We start from the raw sequence: 15,058 nt of genomic DNA, 5'->3' as shown, positions 1-15,058 counted from the left end.
TATACACAAATAACAGACAGACAGAAAGAGAAATAAGGGAAAAAATTCCTTTTACAATAGCATCCAAAAAAATGAAGTATCTAGGAATCAATCTAACAAAAGAAACAAAAGATCTCTACACTGAAAACTACAGCACTCTGAAAAAAGAAATCGAAGAGGATATTAAAAAAATGGAAAGATATCCCCTGCTCCTGGGTAGGAAGAATCAACATAGTGAAAATGGCCATACTACCGAAACTGCTATATACATTCAATGCAATGCCAATTGAAATTCCAACACTATATTTCACAGAACTTGAAAAAAGAATCCAAAAATTCATTTGGAACCACAAGAGACCTAGAATAGCAAAAGCCCTTATAGGCAACAGTCACATGGCACCAGATGTAACAATTCCCAACTTGAAACTATACTACAAAGCCACTGTGATAAAAACAGCATGGTACGGGCAAAGAAATAGGCCTGAGGATCAATGGAACAGACTGGAAGACACAAAAACAAATGCAGATGTACTCAGCTACCTCATCTTTGACAAAGGAGCTGACTATCCTCAGTGGAGGAAAGATAGCCTCTATATACTTTTAAAAAGGGTAGATACATTACCCCAAAGTAGAAGAAGTAAAACTATAGTTCCTTAATGCTATCATTCTCTGAGGACCTTTTCTCTCTCCTAGATCCCTAGTGCATACAGACTGTAAAAGTGGTCATTAAAATGCTATGTTACATTTCTTTATACAAATAATGTATTACTTATTTAGCCATCAAATTTATTTCCATTGAAAAGAAATAAGTGCTGAACATGCATGTGTATATTTACACATTTATATTGTTAAATTATTTAAAAACTTTAACTGACCAGAATCTACATACTTCATTCTGTGAAAAAATTCTTCATGTTCTATAAACTTTAAATCCTAACTCTCATCAGTGAATTGAAACAGATAATTTTCACATCGTTATAAACAGCATTTGACCGTTTTTATATTTACTCAGCAAATATTATTTCTCTTTCATTAGTAATTTACAAACAATTAGAAAACATCATATTGTTTTCTCATACTCATTAAAATGTTGTACATGCATATTATGAATAAAATATGAATAAATCCAAACATAACTTTTAAACCTAAAACTTTGATCAAATGGTACCTATAAATAGACTTAGATAAGCAGTTAATCCAAGGGAAATGATGCTCTTTGATTTTTTTTTTTTTTACTTAAAGATCAGAAGGCAAAAAATATTTAAGGCAAACATCATTTGTTTCATCCGAGGATATAATGATTAAGTAATTAATTCTTTCCAATTGTCTATTAGGTCATAGTGAAAGTAATGGCATTTCAGAGACTCATGCTGCCAGCATCCTCAGGCTTGATAATATTCATTCATTTACATTTAAGATAATCCAACAGAAAGCCCAATTTAATATGTCACTTTTGATAGTCTGTCACTGCAACCCAGAGAGTTCATCCTTACTTTTCATATTTGAATTAATCTCTTACTACATTCCGATAACTTGCTATCATTGAAACTTGTCTGCTTAAATGAGATAAGCTGGAGAAAATTGATCTTCCAGCTTTAAGATAGAGTATAGAAATGTGGGAAAGTAAAGCTTTCAGTGTTTCATGAATTCCCAGAACCAGAAGAGATATCAAGGGCTTCTGAACCTCCATAAGTGTTATGAGTGCCTTTCTGATCTGTAAGACTTGCCTGCAAGTAATACAGCACAAATCATACTGTTCAAATTCATTCTTCAAAGCCTTAAAATTCCAGCTGAATAGAACTACAAAGGGGGAAAAGACAGATGCTTTGTTCACAAAGTCATCAGTATCTGAAAGACTGATTTTTATCAGCACCCTTATCCTAAGATCTCCTTCAGGCAGAAAGAGAACACAGAGCTTCATAACAGAGCTATAAAGCAGAATCTGATGTGTATTTATGGTTCTAATTTGCACAGATCACTTGGTGCTCTAACACCATGCTCTTGATCACACCATAAATCACACTTTAATTTTATCCTTTGCAGTTCATCAATAGATTCAATATCAAAAATAATTCAAGACTGACACTATCGGTTTATATGTAAGTTTAACAAGAATGGGGAGGCCTCGTGATGTACTAGTTGCCTTGTCAACGGAGGCATAAAGATTCATGATTCTTAACCTATGTTTTCATCACAAACTCAGTGCCATTAATAATACAAGTAGCTAATCAGGATCCAAAGAACATATATAGCATCATGAAAATCAGTTATTTCTACTGCTGAAGCTTTTAAAAATTCGTCTGACATCAAGTAATCCAGTGAAATAACTAATAAAGGATCTGTGCTGACTCAAATGCATAAACAGTGTTTATTTTAAAATTTTTTTAGTCCTATGTTGTACTACTATTTCTTAAATAGTAACAGCCTTCTTTATGAATAATTCAGCCCAATTTGTTACACTTTACATGTAGCATTGATTGTTGAAATTTAACATGATTGCAAAGGTAATGATTAGTAACATCTATTTTTTTCATACCCAGGAGTTAATAAAAACTTATAATGAAAAGCAAAAAACTCTCAATGAAGAGAACAATGAAAAAAAAGCTAATGCAAGCTTAAGAAATAGATTGAAAATTATGAAGATAAGAGAGTTGAGAATATTTGCTTTGAACTTATATTAGTTTGTAACATCATCTTAGCAAGTTACCACAAACTAGATGTCTTGAAAAACAGAAATTTATTATTTCACAGTTCTGAAGGTTACAAGTTTAATATCATGCTGTCTAGTATTGTTGGTTCTATTTTGTTACAATGCAGTAAAATTGGTTCTATATCTGCCTCCTAACTTCCTTCACCACTCAAGCCAAGAATTCCTTGGCTTGTACATAGTCATCCCTGTGTTTTGACACCATCCTTCCTTTGTAAATATCCATCTTTGTATTCAAATTGCTCATTTTTCAAACTAAGAACCGCCAGTCATACAGGTTCAGGATTTATTCTAACGACTTCCTCTTAATTTGATTACCTCTGTAAAAACTCTAATTCTAATAAGGTTACATTCTGAGGTCCTGATGATTAGAACTAAAAACTATCTTTTTCTGGTAAGGGTACAATTCAATCCACAGGAAACTCCTAATAGACCAAAATATTTTTGAAATATTGCTTTTAGAAAGAAAGCACATTACAATTTTAGGCTGTGTCCTATTGAAGAGAATGCAGGAAAGCAATTATGGAAATAAGTGGTAATATTTCACAACAACAGAATGTACTTTTCCCTGAGTTTGATTTCAAAACGTCATTTAATAATTATTATCTGTATGAGAATTTGGAGATCATATCAGTCACTAATTTTGGAAGATCACAATTATTTAATTTGGGGAGATTGACTTTGGAGGTTGAAGCTAGAGTTTGTACTCTGTACAAGCCATATTTTAAACATGCACTCTAACTTTGAGCTAAACTCCAATGCACTAATTTTTAAATGATGTATATCTTAACTTGATAATAGTTTTAAAAAGTAAGAAGGAGTAGAGAGTGAAGCCATGCAAATCAGCCATAAATAATAGGCTAGTTTTTGCTGCAGACTCTAGCAACTCCAAAAGTTCAGGGGACCGAAGCTACACAGTTCATAAGTTGTCCATATTACATATATAAAGTGAGTTAAACGGGATCCGTTTCCACTTCACTCACTTCAGTATTCAGATTGGCAGAAGCTCCACTCGTTTTGTGTCTTCACTCAGAAATCATGAATCATGGGGAAATATTGAAGAGAATAGTATTTCTCTTCTATATATTTCATTTCAAAGCTCACACAGTAGTTTTCACATTTCTTTGGTCAAATAAAGGTACATACCTATGCCAGAATGCAGGGGGAATAAAAGTTCAATCCATCCTTGTTCCTAGAAAAAGTTGATGGTATATACTTCTGTGAGGAGTAAAGCTATCTACCGTATCATTTCAATAGAAATTTGACTTTATCATCATATGTGCATCTTTTTAATATATTAGAAAAGTGGTCCAAAAGCTCATTTTGTAACAGTTTTTTATAAACAATATACTAACATCAAATGTTTTGCTTTGCGTCCTCCTAGACTCTCATGTGTTCAGAAGTGGGCAGTAATGGGATTGTAGGTTCCTATGCTCATCCACCGAAGAGTTCTTGGGTGAGAGTGTCTTTTCAACGTGAGACCTAATCGGTCAGAAGAGGCATACCGGATCATATGGTATGGGCTGAAAGGATATATCTCCGTTCTGCCTGTATTTAATTCTGGGAATATTCCACTAACTATTTCTCAATAAACTTTGGCAGTGAATGGATAATTAGTAGTAGTGATATTAGTAGCCATGTGAAACCAACAAATACAAATCAATCAAAGAATTACCACAAACTTCAAATTTAATAACAATTTAAAGGAGACTATTCTTAAAGCTAATTCATAAAATGTATAGTTTCTAGAATCATATTGACATGTAACTGGGGTACTTGACTTTCCTCCTAAAATGAAGACTACTAAGTGTAATATAATAATTATCTATTCCTGTGCTTTTATAAAAAATAAAGGCATCACTGAAGTTTTTGCTGTATTATCAAAATAACTTTGCAGACAGTTACATCAAACAAGTTTTTTCAGCTGCAGAAAGTATCTGTTTCACTCTTAAAGTTGTTTCTGAAAAGTGAAAGTGCAAGAATAATATGTTTATCCTAACTTCCTGAATCAGCGTTTCCGAATATGCTGTCCTGTAAGTGAATTAAATAACTACAAGCTGATCCCATTTCATAATTGAATTTCTCTCTTCATAAACTGTATAAGAAAAAAATGAAAACTTTATACCACTGATGAGTATATTCTACTGAAAGGTACTTCCTTAGATCTCCTTTATAAAACAGTATTAGTTTTAATTTTCAGAATAACATAAAATAATGATTGTACTATTTACATATATCTTCACCAATCCATCAGATCTTCACTGTCTAATGTTTTATCCCTGCAACCACATGTAACTTGAGTATGAAAATATGAGTAATACAGATTCAAACTATAGATTTTTAAGACAGTATAACTAGAAATGAATCATTTCTAGTTAATATTTTAATTTATTACATATTAATGATTTTATTATACACCTAGTACACAATTATAATGAATGTGACTAGCCTGTCTTAATTTTTAATATTACACCAGAAAGTTTAAATTATGTGTCTTGTATAATATTTCTACTGAAGAATAATGCATTAGACTAATGTCTCCATTATATCTATCAGAGTAAACCTCTAATTAATATAAACACACTCCATAAAATGACACATAGAAAATTGTGTTTACATTTAGTATGGTGAAATGGGAATTCATTTCCATGATTTTGTTGAAACATAGTAATACAAAATTAAGTTAGAATTTTGATTTATAAGAAATCTTTTGAGGTTTATGAGGTCGCTAAACAAGAGAATAAAGTGTGTGCAGTGGGGAGCTGGGCATGTTTGTACATGCCTAGAATCCCAACCGTCTGAGAGCCTAAGGCAGAAGGATTCAAAATTTGCTCCCAGTTTGAGAAGTTTAGCAACTTGGTGAGTAAGACCTTACCTCAAAATATAATTAAAAAAGGACTGAAGATGTCATTCGTTGTGAAGGCTCTGAGTCAACCATCAGCATCCATCAATCAATCAATCAATCAATAAATAAATGGAAAGGCAAGAAAAGCAATAAAATATATACTATATATGTACTTGCCATAAAGATTGTCATATTCACAACATAAACAGATTCTGAAAAATATTAGCACTAAATTCAACTCTTCCCATCATCTTCCTATTGTATTTAAATGAATACTATAAAATATGGTAGCTTTCCCGTTCTCTTATTTCCTAGTGGATAATACCGATCATCTCCAGTCCAAATTACGGCCTCAGCAAGGGTTCTAAATTTTATAGCCAGTGGGGTATCTCTGAGGTCTGCATCCACTCACTTGAAGCTGACTTCAAATCAAGAAACAAAGAAGAAAATAAGACTCCCCATTGTCTGTTTCCCCACCTTCCTTGGCTTCAGTTCTTGCATTCCAATCCTAGGCATGGATCCCAGAGGTGCCAAGGCCTATCTTTGGGCAGCACAATAAATTGAACCATATTAGATAAAGTCAGCACACTATTAGCTTGCTTATTGCTTTCAGAAGTTGCAAGTTTGACATTTTAATTTGGGCTCCATTGGTCCCAAAGCACACTCACAGTTTCCAGCAACATTTCCAACTCTACAAAGAGATATTGCTAAGAGCTGAAGATCAAAAGGGACAAAAATGTTTAATAATTGTGGTACTGCTGATTATTATTTATGTATTCCTTGAGGGAGACTTGGTGGAGCTAATGTAATGCATAAATGGGGACTTTTATTTTTACATCTGTATATAGGGATTTTGTGAAATCGTATATTTTATGGCAGTGATCTTCAAGGCAAATAAATGATGTGTACATTTTTGTCTCTATTTTCGAGATAATAATACTGGGTAATAATCATGCCTTGATTAACCTCTCCTTAATCTAAAACTCACCTAACCTCTCACATCTCCTTTGCTTTCAAGAGTAGTGGCCTTATTCCTCTAGGACAAGAGGTTAATCATCTCCAAAATGTGAAGGGATGTATTTAACAGGTAACCATTTCTAAAATCCTGTGCTTGGTTTAGCCCGTTTTCCAACTAGAGCAAATAGAACTGTCTTACAATCACACTCAGGGTACATCAGCTGATGCTTGCATTTTGGCTGAACGATTCTTCACTGGGGCACGGAACACGATGTCATACACCGCAAAGTTCATTGTAACATTGTTGCACTTTACATTTAATGCTTATTAAACCCAAGTGTAGTTGTCTAGCTTCTGTGATTTAGTGACAGATCAGTTTTAAAGGATTATATTGGTTAACTACTATGGTAACCAAAACATAAAAAATTAATCAAATCAAAATTTCCTTAAAACACAATGTGTAATAAAATACAAGTGTTGCATATTAAATTAAATAGATGGCCAATTAAATAACTAAGTCACTAATACTGAACAAATGAAGCACATCGTGGATCATTGCTGGTGAGGATGCTGGACAAACCACTGGATATTGCAGCAGGGAGATACATGCTTAAACCTGCGCTCAAAATTTACAATACACTTCTAGATGACTGTTAGTTACTTTTCTCTCATTGCTGAGACAAAAGACCGAACACCAAAGGCATAAGAGAAGGGGTTTATTTGGCTTACAGTTCATAGAGGTTTCATTCCGTAATCAGTTAGCTTCAAGGATGGGATGACAAAATGAGCATCGCATAGGAGAAACCACAGGGAGTGCACAAGGTAGAAAAGTTCAGAAACATTCACCGAGTCTTTCTCCCTCTATTATCCCACCCAGACTACCGGGATTAGGGCAGGGCCAAGCTAATCACTCACGTGCAGTGGTTTAGTCATCATATACTCGTCACCCCAGCATCACGCATTCCAGATTCAACTACCTCTGAAAATGAAAGTCCCATCTCATCTGCTCGGGGCTTTGGCGGGGGTGGGGCATCTAAACGCAAACCATAACAATGACCTTCAATTATTATTGCAACCTGCAATTATTATATGTAGAGGCATATATATTTGCTTTCAACGAAAAATATTACTGTTTACTTTTGCATACTGCTTTTGTTATTAAACTTTTGTGCCACTGTTATAATATGAAGCAATTTACTCAATATCTGATTATCAAAACTATTCCTTCTATATTAGTGATAATAATAATCTATATGATGATTTGACAATTAATATAGCATTGGATATAAAAACTGCATTCCCTCAGTTAAACACTATTTTTAATTTTACACTAGTATAAATCGCCATGCTTTCTTATTCCTAAAATTTACAATTACTTCTACTCCTTTCTCAATTTAAATATAGGAATAGATGTGTATGTTCAGAAGTTTAGATCCTTATCACAACAAGATAGCCAGAAACGCACATAAAAAATGCCTATGTATCTTTTTCCTTTTTGGTGTTACTAAGAATTGAACCCAAGGTCTCATGCCACACATTCCTGATCATTTAAAATAAATATTTGAATGTACATATATGCTGCAAGAGAGGCATTTCTCAAAATACGAATATCTTAATATATTTACATACAATAAGGTGGAATATTTACTTAAACCAGAATAAAACATCATGTCCTCACCTCCAAACAATATTAAAGTAAAATAGTGAACCCTCACATAGTTTAGGTTTTTACATAGACAAATGATTAAAATTCTGAAAATGTTCAATTTAATTAATCTGCTTATCATGTTGATTTAATTTAAGAATAAAATGAAATGCAAATAATACATTTATCATATTGTCTGGGACATAGTAACATAGAATAATACAGGCAGAGGAATATAGAAAATATAGGCATAATAATACTAGTCATGATTACAGTTGGATATATAAAGAGGAAAATAGATCAGAATGAGGTAAAAGTGTTACTTATTTGTCTTAAGGAAGCAGTCACATAACAAAGTAAAGTAGTGGAATGGTATTTGCTAGGTTATTTACAATACCTAATTGAGTCTTTCCATTGAACTATGTGGGATATAAACTAGAGACTATGATGAAATTTTATTGTATCTAATACCAATATATATATTTAAATTTTGGAGCATAATCACTACTCCCCACATCCAGGAGTGAAAATGAATATTATAGTCTCTTATTATAGCTAAATAATTAAATTAGAGCATATTTAATTATTTTTCTAATGCCTGAGAATAACTGAAGAGCTTGTAATGCTACCGTTTTTTTTAGTCTCAATAATACTGTCTTCATATTAGAATGTTTACCCTCAAACTAATAGTGAAATATACAATTTACCTAAAGAAGGAATTCTCAGAATGACATTTAAGTTTCCCTGTAGAGGAAAGAAATCCCATACTTCATTAACACACCAAGGAGAACATGCCATCAGCTTCTGAGTGAATAACACTAATAATATTAAATAATTCCCTGGCTTATAATTCAGTAGAAGCACATGAAGCTATAATTTACATTTTAAAATCCCAAACAGCCACCTACTTATAAATAAAAGTGTCACATAAACCAATGTCATGGTTAATAAATAGCAAAGCCAGAGGTTCCCTACTGTGTCAGTATGATTAGAAGACTCAGCATCCTGACATCATGTTTCAAAGTCAGTCCTTTACGTTTACTCATTTCTTAAGAAACTTAACACACAATGTTAAAACTAGTTCTCACCTTCCACATGCTGTTCTGCATCAATATATTTATAGACACAAAGGTTGAGCATTATGATCAGACTGATTAATTTCTAGAAGCCAGAATACTTCTGGTATATAGAAAAACCTAAAACAATGATGAGAAACATTCTATAATTTAAGCCCAAAATCACAAAATTTCTACATTGTTGGTCCTCATCTAAATAACAATTAAACATAGTCGAGTTATGCTTCAATGTTATATTTGTAAAGCATGCAATTTTTCTCTTTTACATTCTTCTAGTTTTCAAGAAACAGAATAATTTCTTTTATTTCTAGAAATTCTGGAAAGAAACATGGAATAATATGGAAACAATACTAGGAGACTTGGCCCCATGATTAAGTCTCATACTCTAATATCTTTATAGTCTAGCGAGAGATCTATCATTTTAACAACTGAGTTACTTTTAAAGCATTATAGGTGTTCTCTGTATTTGTCTGAATTCTGCTGCTGTAGCAAAATACCTGGCCCTCTATATTTTATTTAAAAAATTGTTACACAGTTTTTTTTAAGATGAGACAGATGGCAGCCTTATGTAGACAGATTCACAGTGATGGGACTCTGCAGATGAGATTACATGTCAAGATAATCAGAGCTATTCAAGAGTTAAACTCACACTTGATACCGACTCAGTCTGACAGGAAGAAACTTTCCATTAACCTCTAGCTCCTAAGGAGCTCACCATTTTCCAAGTTTGTTAGTTTGTTAGTTTGAAACCATATCCAATCACATAACTCTCACAGAAACTAGAAACGTTTGTCATAGACTCCACTATTTATGTGATTCCATAAAAAGATAACTCAGTTAAATTTAATTGTTTCCCATTTCAGGGGCAATTTTCTTTCACTAAACCACTTTGTTGATTGACTATGAGTATTTTGTGATTAGTTTTGGTCAAAATCATCTTTAGCCTGTGACAATCATATTCTCAAAACTAATTATAAGCATATGTTATGGCTGTGTCTAGATGTCACTCCAAAGCCCCATGCAGTTATGGGTGGAGATTTTGGGAGGTGGCTGGATCTAGGATGTGTGATGCTGAGATTTATTCTCAGTTTCATCCTAGGATTAAAGATGTGAGTGCTATAGCCTGGATAAAATATAAGGGACAGAAAGAGGGCTGCTGTTGTCATTGTTTGTCAGTTGCTGCTTGCTGCTGCTTCACTACTTTGCCACTTTGCTGCCTTCTGCCCACCATGAACTGTGTCTCCTCTGAGTTGTCCCTCTGCTGTGCTGCTCTGCCTTAGACTCAGCCAACTATAAACTGAGACCTCTATAAACTAAGAGCCCTTTCCTCCTTTGAACTGGAGTGTTGAGTATTTTGACTCAGCAATGATAAAAGAAGCTAAATACAGTGTGTAAAGATAAACATAATCTACTCCCTCATGAGGATATTGTGAAGGTAATTTCCCTCAGGAAGAATGTTAAAACAGATCACTCATTTTTCTATACCATTATCAATTTCTGAAACCTTAACTCTGAAAGATTTTTAAGTTCTTGGTGGTTCTAAGAGGAGAATATATCTCCATACCAATTTCTTCTATAATTTGCTCATATATAGTAATTCCAGCAACTGAAAATTATTGAATGTATATTGGTAAATATTAATGGTTTCACAAATTATCTTTTAAGTGTAAATAACAAGACTGCTAAAATAAAGAGTGACTTACAAATGTTCTTAACATACATAAATGATCATATCAATAGTATAAAAATGAGCATTATTCCAATTTCATAGTTATTTTGGGCAAATATGAATCTCATAGTTTCCCACTTATTATTTCCCTTCTTTGCAAGTAAACAGGTCACTACTAGAGTAATAGCAATGTTTAACAAGTTTATAATCCAGTTGTATAGATTATAAAGAAAATTAATTGAAGATAATTTAAATTGTTTCATATAGGAGGAAGAAACATTAACTTTTCATTTCTTGCAATGCTTTCAAGTTTTTAAAGTAAATTTATTCCTTGAATTATTTAATTATGTATTTTGAAAATGAGAGTTACTGACACAATTACAGGAAAAAAATTAAGATTATTCCTGATAGTGCATCTAAAAATTTTTAAAGGGCAATACCAATCTTTAGTAACAGTAAAAATGTTTCAAGTACAAAAAATATACATATAAAAATGTCACAATTGAGTAGAAACTTATTGAGCAATATTTAAAAATTTTCTTTTATAAAGACAATGGGGGATAAATGGTAGTCATCTTTTTTCCTCAACACTGAATTTAAAGAAACAGAAACAATAGTTGAGGGTTTAAAAAATATTCTTTCTCTAAACAAAGGTATGGAAATTATCTTAATCTGATATTGTTCCCAAATGATTGGTTTTTCAGTAGTTTTTTTTTCTTACTGAGCTGTGGAGGAGAGGTAACTTCACTGTACAGCACTTACCTACCAAGCTTTGGGTTTGCTCCTTACCAACACACGCACAAAGTTATCATTGCACACATTTCATGTGGAGTGATGTGGGGTTAACTGTTGTGTATTTTGCATATATGTTCCCTACATCTCCTGCATCTCATTATTTAGATGCTCCTCACCTTCAGTGTATACTTAAAAAAGAAATATTGAAAGTTCAATGGGGGACATGTGCTCCTAATTTTGTCATGCATATTCTTCATATAAAGATGAGGGACCAATACTTAGGTGTGTCATGTATAGACAACATTATTCATCATGTGGTTAATCTGATGGTTATCAAATGGTAGGAGGTGAGCATGGGAAATTAGGAATACTTGTGCCAAGTACCTGTATATAAGGTCTCATTACCATGAGATAGCTCATAAAGCTATTTTTCATAATAGGAATATTTGGGTTCATGTGTACTTTGACAAATCACCCCAGGTGATTTTAAAGAGTAGCCCAACAAAATTTTTCATTGAGAATCACTGCCTGGATTATGAATTTTATAAGAAGACAGCTATTTAAAAATCTATTAAAAGACTCAGGAGATCTTACTAGAGGCTTATTAAAATCTAATCCCTTCAGTTTGGGAAAATTGTTTGCCTAGCTACTTCCCGAGTTGCATATTATCTTAGTATAGCCATATCATGGACTCTTGCAAATAGGACATAAGTATAAATATTTCAGGTGTAGGTTTTTGGAAAATAACTTTTATTTTCTTAATAAAAATCTATAGATGTAACCAAGGCATATTTGTACTCTTGTTCCTTTTCTGTCCTATCTCTAAAAAAAAGATCAAATGATCAGTGGTGAAACAACCAAACTGTGACAGACTGTATAACAAAAAGTGAGAGATTGAAGGAGCTATCAAGGCAGCACTTACTTTTCCATTTTCACCTTGTTTTTTAAGTAAGGAAAATAACTCTTTTATTTAAGAACTTATATGTTTCTGTTCCTTGCATCAAAATATATTTTTAAATAACACAGCAGTAAAAAAAAGTTCTTGAAAAATCAGGTAATAATTTCTGCTCTTTTCAAAATATGGCCCAAAGACTGGTCCCCTTATATTGTGCAATATCTTATTTTTAAATATCTATTTCTCATGCTGGCTGATTTTATTTTTTTCCTCACATATAACTTCTTTTGATGTTTTTCTTCATGTAATAACTCTGTAAAATTGCCTGAAGGAAGGGCAGGGACAAGAGGAAAAAATGAGAACCAAGACCTTTCATGTAAAGGTACAAGATTCCCATAATGAATGTAACTGTACTGTATACCTAAAGTGTACCAATAAACTCAGTGAGGAAAAAAATTGTTTCTTAGGGGCACACAAATGTGTAGTGGTATTTGGGTCATGTCTGTAGCTGTATCATTAACATGAAAGTGCCCAATTAACCTTAAAAAATCATAGATTTCTAAAGCTTTGTGCTACATTGAGCATGAAATAGAATTATTCATATTCTTATATAATCATATAGAATTCTGAAATCACATATTTCAAATGTAGAGGAAGAAGTAGGCCAAATAATGGCTTTACAAAGATATATGCATCTACTACACATCTAGGACTTGTGAATATATTACTTAAATATTAAGGGAACTTTGCAAATGCAATTTGTTATAGGACTTTGAAATAGGAAGTTTGGACTATGCAAATTGACCCAATGTGGAAGTGAGAAGAGATGAGATTAATATGATACAACCAGGAAGGAACCAAGAAATGCCATGCTTTCAGGTTTTAGAAGCTGAGAAAGCAAAGAAATATTTTACTTTGGAGACTCCAGAGAACACAGCCCCTGACAATACCTTGATTTAACACTCTGAGAATCATTTATTAGATTTTATAATAAACTTGTGGCTTAGACAATTAAATTTGTTGTAGGAACTATATAAGGGAGAAATCCAATGCAGGAAAAAAATTCTTTATCTTTAACAAATAATATCTACATTTTTCTGTAGATATGATTTTTAAAAATACTTGTGAATAACAAATCATTTTGAACGTTAATATTGTTCATGTCCTTATTCATATTCCATTTATATATTCACATAAAACTTGTTTCAAAATATATTATCTCCTAAATGCAAGTCATTGAGCTAAGTATTGTATTTGAAAGACAGGAGAGTAATCTCTTCTGAGTACAATTTTATTTAACTTTCATGTGTAAGCTTACCAGTTTCTTATTTAAATATGTAAAAATATGAAATCTATAATATTAAAGCATATGTGACAACATTTTAAGATTTTTTTGAATACTGGCTGTTTCCCTTTGATGGAAGGTATGCATAAGAGCAAACAGGGCCCAGTTTTGGGTGAATAATAAGAATCAACTTTGCACACATAGGATTCTGAAAGCACACGGGTATGATTTCTCCATAAAAACTGAAGTCTTTCTGCAGGTACCTGACAAGTATTATCTTACTTATGAGTGAAGGAAAAGAAAATTTATAAGATAACCATCAGACAGTGGAAATGAGCTCTAGTTGCTTTATATTAGTTTCCACGATTGAGCTGTTAGGGAAAACTGTTAAGGATGATTTTGCCAGGTCCCTCTGCCCAGTGCCTATCCTTGAAACAATTCTATTTGAACAGCAGAATGGACAGTAGGTACCAACACCAACTTATGAAGGGTAGAGTCAACTACTGCACATAAATGTGATTGAAATATACAAGGAACAGGAAAAACATGTAGCAACAAAATGACTGAAGCTATTTAGAAAATAGTACAAAAGAAATGTAATTTTGGTGATATTTCAATGAAAACAAAGACATTAAAAATATTCAGAATATTAATGGGTTGCTCCACGTTAAAGGGAACTAAGGAACTCATGAATAAGAATAGAGAAAAAATAAAAAAATATTAATCAAAAATTATACTTGAGAATTAATTTATTATCTACTTTTGAAAATAAGATGTTAAACTGTTCATTTCTTTTTTTTAAATATAGCTTCAGTATTTCTGGGAGATGTGGATATTTCAGATGAAGATTAATGGTAAAGATTAAATATTCTGGAGCTACATGGATGGGGTTTGTGTCTTATTTTTTTCCCTAAGTAACTGTGAATCCAGTAATAATAATTTAATAACTATATGGTTCATTTTCTTATTTATTATATGAAAATCCTAATAGATTGCCACATACAATTGCTATGAAGATGACACAAAGTTAGTATTTTTTAAATATTTAGAAAGTTACTGACACAGGGAGTTCTATATATGTCTCTCAGATATTGTGTAGAATTTCTTTAAGAATTTTAGTGAAATTAGCTAACATTTTTATCATTAGTATCATATTTCTAAATTTTTTATTACTCTTTGCTTCAAGTTATATTTCACTCTACAATGAGAAAATAAAAACAATTTAAGTATATAACACCCAAATCAAATTTTATATATATATATAT

The sequence above is a fragment of the Fukomys damarensis genome, unplaced genomic scaffold, assembly GCF_012274545.1.
Source record: "Fukomys damarensis isolate Sample0158 unplaced genomic scaffold, DMR_v1.0_HiC HiC_scaffold_12, whole genome shotgun sequence".
NCBI lineage: Eukaryota > Metazoa > Chordata > Mammalia > Rodentia > Bathyergidae > Fukomys > Fukomys damarensis.
Note: the sequence above shows the minus strand (reverse complement) of the source record.